The sequence below is a fragment of the Vigna unguiculata genome, chromosome 8 (assembly GCF_037176805.1).
Source record: "Vigna unguiculata cultivar grain cowpea cultivar isolate G323 ecotype 2 chromosome 8, ASM3717680v1, whole genome shotgun sequence".
NCBI classification, from domain to species: domain Eukaryota; kingdom Viridiplantae; phylum Streptophyta; class Magnoliopsida; order Fabales; family Fabaceae; genus Vigna; species Vigna unguiculata.
In genome coordinates, this window is record NC_140799.1 from 23253469 (window position 1) to 23269164 (window position 15696).

The window sequence follows — 15696 nt, forward strand, 5'->3', positions numbered from 1 at the left end:
ATTGACTCCATCCTTGGACTAACTTGAGTTGATCCTTATACTGCATTAGTAAAGGGTGATTAATTCAGTTTGTTTGGGACAGTTTAGGCGACAACAGCTGTCTACCAACTATACACTTGGGCTGCTATTTTGGGTGATTATTGGTCTCGGGTTTTGAATTTTTAACCACTAATACTCTCTTTTAATATTTGGTTTGAGTGTTTTGAGTAGGAAACATGGATTTGAATGACACTATAGTGGAAGAGGTTGAAAAAGAATCACCTTTGAACTACTCCACTAGCCATGCACAATCCTTGGTTCAACAAATGGAGTAAGAAACAACTCTAGTTCAACTAATCCGAGAGATAGAGTTGCATAGAAAAGAAACTTTCGATCAAATGAGAGAAGAAAAGAGACAAAGTGAGCTTATGCTACAATAACATATCCAAAGGGTTAAGGCTAGTGAAGACAAAAAGATTAAGGAGAAGGAGGACCTCGTTTGAGGACTCCCATGGTGGGGATGATGCAAGGAGAAGGTGCAATTATGGTGGATATACGAGGTACAATTCCTCTAATCAAGATCCTATAGTTCAAAGGGGACAATGACCCCAATATCTACTTGGAGTGGGAACAAAAGGTGGACAAAGTTTTTAATGTTCATTTAGTTAGTGATCAATAGCATGTATACTTAGTTGTTTTAGAATTTGAGGAGTATGCCTTGACTTGTTGGCATCAAGTTTGTATGAACACTAATGTCCAAGAGCCACCCTCGACTTCTTGGATGAATATTAAATCTTAAATGGGCGTTAGATTTGTTCCTTTCAAATATGAGAAAGAGACTCTTTTGAAGCTCTTAAGGCTTCAACAAGGGTCCATGTGCGTGAATGACTACGCTAAATTGATGGAGTCTCTACTTCTCAAAGTAGGTCTACCATTTGAAATTGAAGAGGAAAAGGTAGCTAGGTTTGTTAGTGGGTTGAGAAGGGACATGCAAGATGTGGTAGAATTGTATGGATCCTCATCATTTGAAATGGTTTTACACTTGGCCATAAAAGAACATGAGGCCAAGAGGATCGAATGATACAATGATTACTACTCTAGTAGTTTGAAAGGTAAAGAAAAGAAACATGATAAATAACCTTCTAAAGGTTCCCAAGACCCACCTTCTAGGTCTAATTCGGCTAGGACTTTGAATGACACTCCTAACTCTTCTCAAGATTCAAGGACAAGTTCCATTAAATGTTTTAAATGCTTAGGGTATGGACACATTGCTTCTAATTGTCCATTGAAGAGGACCATGACTTTGAACCTTAAAGGACAAGTAGAGAGTGAACATTCTTCTCCCTTCGACCCTAAAAGTTCTTCCTCCCACATTTCTTTTTCATCTTCATGTGAGGATGAGATTAAACCAAGAGAAGGTGGTTTGTTAGTGGTAAGACACATGCTAGAGCAAGTTCCAAAAGAGCTTAACTCTACTAAAAAAGAAAATATTTTTCACACAAGGTGTCTTATCAATCACAAGCTGTAACACCCTTTCTGAGATGCCTCGTGTAATTTAAAAATTTCCAAAACTTTAAAACACAACCTCTGATACCATCCTATTAAATAGAAACTTCAAAACCATTTTATTTATAAAAACTACTTGTCAAAAAGTCAAACCAATTCGGTATAAGTTCTCAAGAAAAATTATTACAAATATTTCCAAATGAAAATAATTCTCAAAATAGAAAACTATCACATCATAGTCCAAAAACAGTTCCAAATGCTTTTAAAATAAAACTCCCTAGTCTTTCCCCCGAGCTCCTCATAGTCACGCATCTCCCCTAGCATCTACATCAACATCTGCTCATGTACAACACACACGTTATACGATCATCGCACAAACACAAACAACACACAAAAACAAGGGTGAGCTAACCAAATAAACATCACATGTAATATTAATTATATCACATTCTCATCCATGTCATCTAAGATATCAACACATCACATGCTCCAAAACCACAACATGCAATAATTAAATCATATTACCACCAAGTAATATCAACAGTGTGACATTCTCTCATAGCCAACCGCTCTACAAAACCTTAGGTAAGAACACTCATGCTAAGCTCATGCCAAAGACTTATGGTTGAAAGAAACCCTTTTACCCTGACTCAACAAAGCCCTCTAGGTAAAAGAACCATTCTGGCTTTACGGCTATCAAAGAATTCATATTGTCTCATCACATATGTGCACATACTAGTATTTGTACTTGTGCAATGCACCAATATTTTTTTTATTAGAATGAATATTTAATAATAAAAGCTAATTTTATAGAATTGAATAATTTTATTTATTAAGTTTTAAATTATTAATATTAAATTATCAAAGTATTTGTATATATTAATTTAATTTTTTATCAATATTTTTTTATAATGATTAGATATAATATAAAATGTTAAGGTAAATGATTTAATTATTATTTTTTATTTCTAATAAATTATTTAATTGTGCAAATCAATTTAATAGTAAAATGTTATATACAAAATAACGTATAAAAATAAATGTAATAAGTTTATAAATATTTTTAAATGATCTTATTTTAGTTTATAAAATAATGAATAAAATATATTATTAGCTCAATTCTACATCATGACTCAAAATATCACTTGTTGAATAAGGAAAATTAAATTAATAAACACTTTTGTTTTGCTATATTTGTATGTAATACACAAAATTCATAATACACTATCACGTTGAAAACTCAAATTGTACCGTAAAAAGAAATTATTTAACATTAATATTTCAATAACTATTATATAAATAATAATTTCACACATTCGGGGAAAATTCATCACTTTATTGTACATGATTCTAAATGACTTGCAAAATCCATTAAATACTTAAATAATTGATCTTTATGATTCTTTCTTCTTGTACCCTTCTAGAAATTTAGTGATTTGAGTTGTCTGATGTTCCCCTTCATTGCTTTCTAAATCAACCAAAAAATCATTTAGGGTCTTGAAACAAACTAATAATTTGTTCTTCTAAAAGAATACTATAACATTAAACATTTATCTAAAGATGAACTTCATGATTAATACAAAATATGACAAGAAATACAACATAGATTGTCACAACAGATGTCAAAATACTCAAGGAGTTGTATTTGGATGAATAACAAAATAGAAAACCTATTCAGTGAGATGAATGATTGAAAAGAAACTCTAAAATGAAAAAATTAGTGGTTTATCAGGTGGAATTGGGTAAAATACTCATTATTTTAATTGTCCTTAGGGTTATACTTAACAAAAATATTGCATAATAGAACAGAGGATTCAATCTCTCGAATTCTGAAATTTAAACAAAAAATGGAAATTTTAACGGTCAAACAAACTTTCATCACAACTGTTAAGTTTGGTTCGTAAAACATTACATTTATTATTGAACTTTGAATTCATTTGGACTATAATGTTCTCTTTTTGCTAGGTCCACTTCGTTGTACCGCTATAGACAAAAGAAGAAACAAAAGCAATCATGAAACAAAAATTTCTTTAGTCCAATCCAAAATCTTTTGTAGTTATATTCTGACATCAAGGCTTGCTTTTCTTAATTGAAAACAAAGTAACAGAAGAAATGTAGTTATCAAAATTTCCAAATAGAATCTCAAAAATGGAACAAAACCAATTAAATAGCGCGTCTGGTATTCTCCCAATTAATTTAGTTTACTTGCAACAATTTGCCCAAATAAAATCTTCTGTTTGAAACATTTCATGATTTGATCTAACTTCATTTTGATCACTCTACACACAATATCAGTCATATCTGATGGGGATTAACTTTTTCTTTTTCAAACAAAGTCACGTATTTTATTCTAATTTGCATTACATGTTATAGTTATGAACAAATTTGGATATTCAAATCCTTTACAAAATAGTCATGACATCTTGATAATTATTGAATATGTACCTCATATAGTTGCAGTTTCAGGATCAATGTGTGTAGACATTTTAACACCCAACTTACTCTTGCTTCTTCCACCTTGTAAAGCATTGTTTTAGTTGTAACATGAATAATAACAGTTCTACAATTCCAAATAGACAGAATGGACTTAATTTTATCGTTTCTAGCTTAAACGCATATCAAAAATGGGAAGTTAGAGTTACTTTTCATTCTTTGCAGCAAAAATAGTACTTATTTTCATGCAAAAGCTGATCACGGATTGGTTTCAACATTTTCAAAGTATAATTTCATTGATTGTGATAATTTTGAAACCAATAGAAAAAGCAAATATAACCTTTTGTCTGACAATATAATGTGTTATGCATTCTAAAGCAGTGCAAAGAAATGAATAAATGAAATGTGTTCAAACCATTACTACGAAATATTTTTATCATCCAAGTGTTATAATTGTTTTCTATTTTACCATTATTGATTTGTCAACAGTAGAATAGAAACCTTTTACAGTTTAACTTGAAAGAAGAAATTGAACTTGTTCTACAGACATAATCTGAAAATTGAATTGGTAAATCCTGAAAGAAGATATTTGAAGTAAGAAGCTAAACATGGCAAATAACATCTATATAAATGAAAGAAAAAAGGTTAAAATCCATACCAAATGACTTGAGTCACATTGATATTTAGAAAAAATTATATTTAGGAGACTGATTTTTGAAAGTCTACCATGAAGATCAAAGTACTTGTCTATGGTGACTTCTTAGCAACGTTCATGAAAACAAATATATAGAATAAATTGTTACCTACGTATCGAAAAAGGATGAAGTGATCACCTTCAAGCTTGTACAATCCCTTAGTTTGGACCATCCTTTAGTAAGAAGATGATATTGAGTGTCCCTGTTATAAGACACGATATTGATGTTTCGTTCCTTATCAACCAAAAGCCATTGTGATCCCAATTATTTGAAAAAAGTAAGCGTGAATCGACAATCCACTTCTCCACATTTCTTAAAACAATTAAACAAATATTAGCAATTTAAGCATTACAAAATTTCAAAAACACAGATACAAATGATAGTCATGAAAAGCAAATCAACCTGTAAAAATCAAACAAAACATCTATTTTCAATAATAAAGTTAAAACAATATATAGATATTCAAGACATCATACACATTCAAACTGAATCAATATGAAACAATGGAAGCAAACATGTTATAAGACACAATATAGATGTCTCGTTCATCATCGACAAAAAGTCGACATCATCTCATTTCTTTTGAAAAAAGCAAGAGTATAAGATCCGAGGAATTTAAATAATTAATTAAATAATTATTTAATAAATGTAAATAATGGAAGACTTTATAACATTAATTATTAATTTTTATGATGTGGAATGGTATAACTCAAATGGTTGAGAGTACTTGAATATTGTAAAAGGACTTGGGTTCAAGTTCTATGTATGCCAATTGTGTGTTAATTTAATTAAAACTTGTTATTTTAGTAATATATTTTATCTTGGTGCGTGTAATTATATTCCTAAAGGTGTAGGAATTATCATGAAACATGAATCGGTTGAAGTGGTTGTGTGTTCGAACCTTGACGTTTGTGAAATAGCTTCCTTTTTGCTAAATTTCTTTTTGGTTGGGATGGGAAGGGTCAGAAACCCTAGCCATCAGAGAGTGGCAGCTAGGAAGGCTGAGGAAACCCTTTAGTAATGACAATTGATGGGTCATTAAACCTTGTTATTGCATTAAAAATTCGTTAGGGCAATTAAAGAGAAATTATTGGAATAATAATTGGTAGTGAGAGTGAAGAATTGTGAGAGGTGCAACCCTGTTTCATGTGAGAAGTGAGGGAGGGTTTGAGAGAGCTATCATACGTGCTTTTGGAAGAGTGAGAGCTAGTTTTGGAGAAGCAAATGGAGGCTTTTGGGCATCATATAACAAAGATTAGAAGTTCATTTGGAGCAAGGATTACCAAGTAAGGGGAGCTGCTTTCGTATGTTTTATTCGTGTATAATATATTGTGCTTTGTTGTGATCAAAATTGCATGAAATCCCTTTTGTTTACACTATTTTTGTTAATTTTTGGGTTTTTGCCCAAAAAAACTTGTTTTTTGGGTTCTGATATGAACTGCTTAGCGGCGATGAATATCCGCCAAGCGGTGCGACAATGACAGTGATGTTTTTGGTGTGTTGTTTGATGAAGGAGTCCTTAGGACTTCTGAAATATAATCCTATGAATTTTGATTATGTGATAAATGTATAAAAATTATGAAATTGCGGTTATGATGGTGCTTTGGAGTAGTTAAGTATGAGTAACCAGGAGTAGAGGTTAGGTTTGGAAGTGCAAATGCTGTAATTTGACTTTTCATAGCTCAAGGGTTGTATGATGCGTAAAGAATAATATTATTGGGTGTTGGTTTGATAAATTATGTGCGAATTATTGTGTTGTGGTGCAATTGGCATCTAGATCAAATTCAGAAAATTTCGGGTTCTTCGTAGGTACAGAAAACCTAGGGTTTTACCCAAGTGTTGATGTACCGCCTGGCAGCACCCTACTTGCTGCCAGGCAACGACTGGTACAAAGGCAATTTGTGTGCCTTGAATTGGTTGGTTGTGAGAAAGATTTAGTAGAATGAATTGGAATAGAAATTAGGTCAATAAAACAGGAAGAATTAATGCACAGGAATTCATTGTGATTGAGGCAATGTGAGAAGTAGGATAAGTATGGAATCTGCCTTGGTGGTTTAATTAGTTGGAGATAAGAAGAAAAGATGTAGAGTAATGATTAAGAAAGGTTGAGAATTTAGATGCTTTAATGTGGGAATTGGTGACTTTGGACCTATAGGTGGAAGAATGGATTGAAATGCTAAAAAGAGGGGATAAGTGTATGATGTTTAAACGAGCTGGATTTGTTGGTAGGTTTTGTGATTAGAACTAGTGCCGATTAGGTGTGGTATGTGATGATGACTTGGTGATGCTTCTTTTACAGTGTTAGTCTTGAAGTAATTGGGTAAACTTGCATGGTAAGTATAAAAGATTGAAATATAGGTGTTGTGAGTATGGGTTTGGAGTTAAGCAATAATTTGAGAATAAATGTTATTGCATTGGGATGAATTGGATTAAACTATGGTCTGGTTTAGGTGCTAAAAACAGTAGTTGGTGCATTACTGATATAGCGCCTAGTGGTATAGGAGTGGTCGTTAGGTGATAGTCAATCACAGATGTTCCTTGCAACGTGTGGTGCCTGGCAGTGAGGTGTGCCCCGCCAGGCGATAGACCCTGAGATAGTGGGTTTGATTACTACCTGGTGCCTGGTGACGAGTATGTCCCGCCAGTAGTTTGCACAGGATTTTCGCTTGACGACGCTTAGGTAGTGTCAGGTGATAGCGCTACAGGCAGTGGGTATTCTTGTATGCGTTTGTGTGCTATGATGTAAGAGTTGGTTAGGAGATGTTGTGCCATGAGCGGGTAGGTTTGTGGATGGTGGTGAACATGTGATGATATGAGTGGGGAGGTTCATATCCTCATACTCTCGTGTGAGGATACGAGCGGGGAGGTTCGTATGTTCCGTGCTCACATTTGAGAGATGTTGCGAGTGGGAAGGTTCGTAGTTGGTGGATCACGTGTGTTAGACTACGGGCGGAGAGGTCTGTAGAGTTGCACTACGAGCAGGGAGGTTCGTAGAGGCAAGACCACGAGTGGGCAGGTTCATGGGAGCATCATATATCCTGAGTCCATGTTCCATTATTTGTGTAACTTGTAGGATGAAAAGCCTTGGGGAATTAAGGTCTTGGCCAAGAACTAATTAGAATAAAATGGTTGGGTGTATGTTGATTTTATTAACTTATGTGTTAATTATTTATGAGCTCACCCTTTCTGTTTGTGTTTGGCGATGATTGTGTGACTTGTTACACGGTAGCAAATGATATTTCAAGTGATGCTATTGACGCATAGCGTTGGAGAGTGGTTTAGCATAGGATTGCATTATAATCATTTATGATTTTAAGTTTTCATTTGGTTGTTCCGAGACATTGTAAAACGATTATGGTTTTTATGGATTTTGCTAAATTCGAATTTTAGGACGTTATATGAAATTCAAATTTTGCCCCGTTTGGGGATAATAAAATTATGATGTTTGACTTTCAATTACTTTTTATTTATTTATTTTAAGTAAATTCTGATTCAGTGTTTAATTCTGGGTATTTAATTGAATTTTTGTGCTTAAGGATTGATTTAATTAGGATATGTGATTATTGGATTTATTGAGTACGTAAGGTAAAAATGGCGTAAAAATTGATTTTAGTTGCATAAAATATTATTGGATATTCTAACGTTTGTTAATGCAACTGAAATTTAATTTGGGTCATTAAAAGTTTGGATTTGAAATATTCAGAGTTACAAAATAAGTCCAAAATCAGAAAATTCTAGAAAAAAATAAATTAGGAGCTAAATGCACCCTCAGTTCTTATTTACACATTCCTCCTACCACTTAAACTACACTCAACCAGATCACGCCATGTGACAATTCTTACCTTCTAAATATCTCCAACCACATGATGACACGTGTCATGATCCTCCACTCACTAAACTAACCAATCATACACTGACAAGTCACTATCTCCAAAAATGGAACCCTAACCCTAATTTTCCTCCTCTCCTTCCATCACCATGACCACCCTCCACGGCAGCCGCCACCTGCATCAATCGCCGGCCACCGTAACTCCACCACCACGAGCTTGAACTAACCATCACCTGTCACCATCGCGCCGCTCGTCGCTGGAGAAGAACCAGTCATGGCAGTAATTCGAACCTTCACCATCACTTCTGACGCAGAACTTCGACCTCCATGGTAGTGCCACCGTTCCAGCCGCCATGCTTCACTGCACTTGTCATGTCCAACCTCCATGGAAGCCACCGCACAGAACCAGGAGCCACCGTGACCATCACAGCAACCTGCACGCGGACCACCATTAACGCAAACATCAGAACCAGAAACGAACCCGCAACTCATGGTGACGCATGAGTCCCTACAGTAGCAACACCTTCATCTTCGTTCCGCAACAACTGTTGTACCTGGCCACCATGAATGAATGCAACTGCAGCGCCGCCACCACAGTTCCGTGAACATCCTCGCGCACCAACAGTGCATACAGCGGACCAGATTTGCGTGACCACCGCACCAAAACTTTGCACCACCGTGAATGAACCAGTACTACGAGCTAGCACCGCACAACCATGGCAACTTCCATGCCTTGCGTCGTAGCAACCGTCATTGCACCTCCAACTAGTAGAAACCCTAATTCTGGAGAGAGTGTCTGCACTGCCACGTGTTAGCATCTAATAGGACAATCAAATTGGTCAACAGGTCAAAGCAGTAGTCAACTCTGGTCAACCCTGGTCAAATTTTGGTCAATATTGTAAAAATTGTCAAACAAGAGGGGCATAATTAAAATTAGACAGAAATTAAGCTGCTAATTAATTAAATAAAGATAAAATATTTTAGCAACCGAACAGATAAAGTCCAAGTCCAGTTGAAGTCTATATAAAGAGGCCAAGGGAGAAGCAGAAAGAGGGAACAAGCTCGAGACTCCGAAGTTTAGGAACCCTTAGGGGGGCCTAATTCCGTTTCCTTTTTCTCTCTATTCTTCTTTGATTTTTATTTTGCATTTCATGAAAGGCTAAACTTCTTGGTTTGATTCCATTATGATTTCTTAATTGGATTCTGAGGTTAGATCAATTAATTTGTTTGTTCTTTTGATTCTTGTTGAGATTTATTTTCATCTATGTCCTTTGGTTCTTAATTTAGTAAAAGTAATGATTTCTACATTGTAGCAAGTTAGCACGGTGTTAAATCTGCATAACATAACAATCATATGAGTCCAAGGGTTTTTAAATTTTAATTGAGAAGTTACTTTGATTAATTTTAGAAACTTGCATATGGTTGAATGAGTTTTTACTAATAATTGAGAAGTTACTTTGATTAAAGGTGAAAACTTAGATTAGAATTAATTAAGAAGTTACTTTGGTTAATTAGCTTTTTACTAGATATAAGAGGTAAAAGAATGAAGATGATTAGGATTAGTAATATTTAATTGAGAAGTTACTTTGGTTAAATTTACTAAGATTAATCTACAAAGTTCTTGCTTTTGATTGAGAAGTTACATTGATTAATTTGAAGTCTTAAACAAGAAATCAACAACAACAATCTTTAGGAAACCAATGATGAATCCTATTTTGAAAAAGCAGTGGAATCGACCTATTTTTCTTTACTATTGTTTCTATCTTATTTTATCTTTCATATTTTTATTATTTTATTTGACTAACTCTTTTGTGTAGATATTATAAGAACTAACTAGTTAAAAATCAATTCCATATTCGTTGGGAGACGACTTAGGGTTAACTTAACCTATACTAATTTTTTGGCTACTTTCTTAACAATACTGAAGTTGTTATAGATAAATAGTATTATTTTGATCGTTTGACGACAATGTTATCATTGAGTAAATATGGAAATGGAAAATACAAATCAGAAATAATATGACTAACGAAAAATTAAATAGGGAAATGGAACAACTACAGTAAATTATAATTAATACTGAAAAAAAATGTAAAATTGTTAAATGATAGTAATCAATTTCATTTTAAAATTGTACCAACTAATCGTTATAGAATATTTAAATCTTCATTGTAGTCGACAATTTATTATTAAAGTAATTTTTATGATTATTTATAAAGTAAATATTAAATTTATGATAACAAATTTTGTAAACGATTTTTAAGTTTAAGTTGTGAACTTAATTTTTTTTAACAATATAAAGTAAATGAGAGTAGATGTAAAATGCCACACAAAAATTTGATTAGAAATACAATTTATTGAAGAAATTTGTTTAAATGTAGGCTACATGTTTCATAATAATGACAACACAAAATCAATGAGCCTAAAAGTCATAAAGGAGGCATGTGAGAGGAAAAAACAATACAATAAACAATTGAAAGAAAATTATAACAAAGACCATAAAAACATGTAAAAAAATAGGGTTATATGTGGTAAAAGTGAAAATTTTTTGTTGTAGGTGGCATGAACACTAGTGGAAAAAGGTCATATTAAATCGGTTATGAAGCATGTATTAGATCGGTTCTAGAACCGATCTAATATCAACCGATGTAATATGTCTTCAACTTATTTCGGTTGTATAAAATCGATCTAATATTTACATATTAGATCGATTTCAGATAACCGATCTTAAGATGCCCACACAAAGAAACATCAAAGAAGTTATATTAGATCGGTTAACGCTAAAACCGAACTAATATAACTAAGATCACTTAAAAATGGAACAGAAAAAATTAGATTGGTTGTAACCTTAACCAATCTAATAGAGCACATATTAGATCGGTTAAGGTTACAATCGATCTAATATTGTCTATTTTTTTTTTTAAGTTGGTTTTGTATTTGCAACTAACCAAAACTTGTTGCATTCAAAACCAGAACCAGACAGCACAAGCAGTTTATACAGTACATAATTAAACATCAATTCAAATCCAACAATGGATTTGACCAAAATATTTCCTAAGTCATAAACACATCTAATCCAACAAATAAAAAGAAACATATCAACTAATTTTTATATTGCAAGAAGTACTTGGCCCATTCAGTCCTCACTTCATCAATCTTCTTAGATCCCAATTGTTCAACATTGTCAAAAACCTATAGTTCTAAGATTTCAATGCATATTAGTTAAATATTTGATAACATGCTTCAAAGAGGAATCTTTTTTATTTTTTTACCTCATTCCAAGAATCTTTGATAGCAACACGAGCTTTGGTCCACATCTAGTACATGACATAGTATCCACACTCAAAACTTCCTTGTTGCTTATTATACTAATATATGATGAAATTTATATTAATTAATATACGAAAAAATGACCAAATCATACAACATAAAATACAGTCAATGGAAAATTATACCTTAGGAGAAATCACTTTGAAGCTTTAGGAAGATGAAGTTGATTTACCACCCAACATATTGTACACATTTAGAGCACTACAAAGTTAAGGCACTAGTCATTTACAACATATTTGATGACATAAATAACACATTATAAAGTCACTACCACATACCTCTGTAGAATATTTCTCATGGCTGAGGGCATGGTATTGTGCAATGAGCATAACCAAACTACAATATTCTCCAATGGACAAATAATCACCAATTGCCAATGAGACCTAAACAAGAAATTTAATTATTTGTTTGAATTAGTAAATTAATAGCTAAAGTGTCTAAGTTGAACTTACGCATTAATATAAGGTGCCATGTATATTCTTTTCTTTGATTTCCCCATCCAGTTTTGAATGTATGTTTGACATTCCATATGTTTATTTCCAGACTTTTGTATATGCTGAGGCTCAAAGAAACCATACACATAAGCATCCCCCCTTTTGGCAACGTATTTATTTAGATACCTGCATCCAAACCATAAAGTTTAGAGACAATTATTGATTTCATTTATTCATAGTATAACATAAATTGTACTTACAGAATCCATAGTTGAATAACTGCAATGTTCAGCATCTGACTCCCCTGTATGATTTCATACACATCGTTCATGTGAAGATATAGTGGTATATCACTATTATCAACACTGAACACTATTTTATCCCAAGGAATGGCAAGTGGTGATTGAAAAAGATCTCCGACTACCCTGGCCAATTCATGAATTGGACTAAAATTTTGCTTAGGTTTGGACTGGGAATGGGCCTCAAGGCTAAAAGCACATGCAACTAGGGACTTTTGCCCACTATGAACCTATAAAATATAATAGCAAAGTTAAATACAAAGTTTGTGTTAAATTATGAATTGTTTCCTTGATAAGAAAAATAATATACCTTCTTCTTTGTTGTAACAACCTTAACTAATTGTTTAGGCCATGATATGAATGTTCCTAGTGCCTCTCCCACTAGTTTCACCTCCTCTGTGGGCACTGGAATTGCACTTGTGGCATCTTTAATATCTTCAACTACCACTCTAGCCAAATCATCTGACATTTGCACAGTGTGCATGGTTGATCCCCTTGGATACAATCTCCCAATGGCAACTAAACGAGGAGGGACCTCTCCAACATACACCCTACACTTGTACGAGAGTTCCATCTCTGTGACCTCCTCTTCATCATCTTCTTGTTCCACATTATGTTGCTGAGACATGGACTCCCATCGTTGATCAAATTCACGCCTTAATTCATCAGCTACTTGTGCCTTTATCATCTGAGTTAATTGCTCCATAATCTCAGGTGTGATAGGAGCTGTCTATGTGGTGTTTTACCTCTGATAACATCCAAAGTATTGTCTCACACCCACACCATAACTAGCAGTACGTACACGATCAGGGTGCTCTTCAGTACTTAGAGCAGTGGTCAATATGTCTTGATGACCCTAGGGAACAAAACTTCCTTGTGTACTTTGCTCTACAAGAGAATCATGTTAACATAATGTTGAATTATGCTCTATAAGTCAATTATGTTAGTCATACAACAAATTGAATAACTTGTTAAGGCATAATATGTTACTAACTTACAATTTTTTCAGCAATAACTTGTGACTTGTTAGATGTCATTTTGCCTCATGGTTTAATACAAGCCAACTTCCATTTCTCATGTCGATTGGGAAGGGATGGAGGATTTAGAGGTCCTTCATTTGAATCTGTTGAGTCCATTTGTTTTTATACTTCAGCAAACATTATTCTCTACTTCAGCAAATCATACCCTCCACGAGAAAGCTTGTGTGGTGTTTCATTTTTTCTTTGTATAGCTTATGCTTTCTTTCTCTTTTCCTGTTAAAACAGTAATATATATAAATGGTTAATCAGATTACATATAATAATATTTAAACGGTAATATATATATAGAGAAATATACCTCCCAAGCGAGATCCGGTCGACTTTGAACAAATGCTTCCCATGTTTGCTCATCTATGCCATACATCTCACAAGGAGACTTTTCTTTGTATTTCCCAAATACATAGAAGCTTGACAACATCGTCTTGAAGGCTCTCCATTTTGTAGCTACTAACGACATTATCCTCCTCCTTAAGAAATTAGAAGTGTCGAATTCATAGTTTTCCTATTCATAAGTAGTAAATATTTGTAAGTTGACAATAGAAATAAGTAGTAAATTTTCATAAGTTGACAAGTTAACTTACACAAATATCCTGCCAAATCATGTTTTTATCTACTTTTGACACATGATCCCAATCTAGTTCCAAAATGGACACCTTTGTTCATGCTAGCACTCCCAAATAGCTAGAAAAATTCTAATGGGTTGGCCTTATAGGTCTGCCTGTCTAAGGGTTTATGTCTACATGTGTCTTAGCCTTAATCAATCGCTTCAGAGCTTGCTTTTGTAGATGGGTAGCTGCTATAGTCTTCTTCATGTTATCTTCATTGTCATCATCATCCTTTACTTTGTATCATGATACTCCGCATCTTGGACACTTGGTCAATGTTTCAAACTCTTTTCTATAAATAATACAATCATTAGGACAAGCACAAATTTTTTGGTACTCCATACCCGTGGGACATAATATCTTTTTCGCCTCATAATGACGGGTTGGCAATGTATTACCCTCTAGGAGCATTACATGCAACAATTCTAGTAACTCAATAAAACTTCTATTAGTCAACCCATTTTTCGCTTTAATGTTAAATAATCTTAATGTCGCTGACAAACGAGTGAAACTCGTACAATCGGGATATAATTAAAGCCTTTTTTGAATCATCTTCCAATGAATCATAGACGCATGCTGATTTTAAATTTTCTTGTCCAATATCTTCAATCATATCTTCCATGAGATCCTCACAATGTGGATTAAACTATTGACTTCGAGATACGGTTGGTAGGTGTACAACTTCACTATGCTAGGTCCACGTTGTATAACTCTTTAGGATACCATCACATTGAAGATGTTCTCGTATCAAGTTAAGTTCTTGTCATCTCCCGTTCAAACAATTAAATCAGGGACAATAATATTTTCCATTCACGGTAATCCCATGTCGTTGAGCAAATTGTAGAAAATCTTCAATGTCATTCTCATAGACATCACTGATTCGAATTGCATTCATCCAACCTCGATCCATTACTACAGAACTTGAGAACTTGGTTTAAAAAAATGTTCCATAAACCCAAACTACATGAAGTAATCATGGTTCTTACTTATGTAATCTAATACATTCTCATTCTCCAAAAAGTATTATTCTAGAAAGTAATCTAATACTTTCAAGACAACAAATATTCTTGTCTAACAGTTTGACCTTCCAATTCTCCTTCTCTACTATATTGTATATAGTAGAATATTAAAAAATATAATTTCAATTTTGATATATAAGACACATGTTATTGGCCTCAGGAAGGAACAACACTAAACATATATAAGTTTGATATTCAAACAAGGGCAGCCAACAATTTTAATTGTAATAAAGTTTGCAATGACGATGATAAAAAAGATCAAGGGCAATCAACAACAACAACCAATAATTTCAATTTCAATCTTAATTTCAAACAAACTAGCCAACAATTTCAATTTCAATTTCAAATTCAAACAAGAGAAGCCAACAAGGGCATACAAACTAACCTCAATCAATGTAACAATGACAGAGACAACTCGGTAGAGTAATTGCTACAAAGAAGAGGATGCAAGCTTCTTCTGAGCACAAAGGTGGTGACATTTGGAGGCTCACAGAGACTACAAAGGAGAAATTCTACCTTTGGAGGCTCAT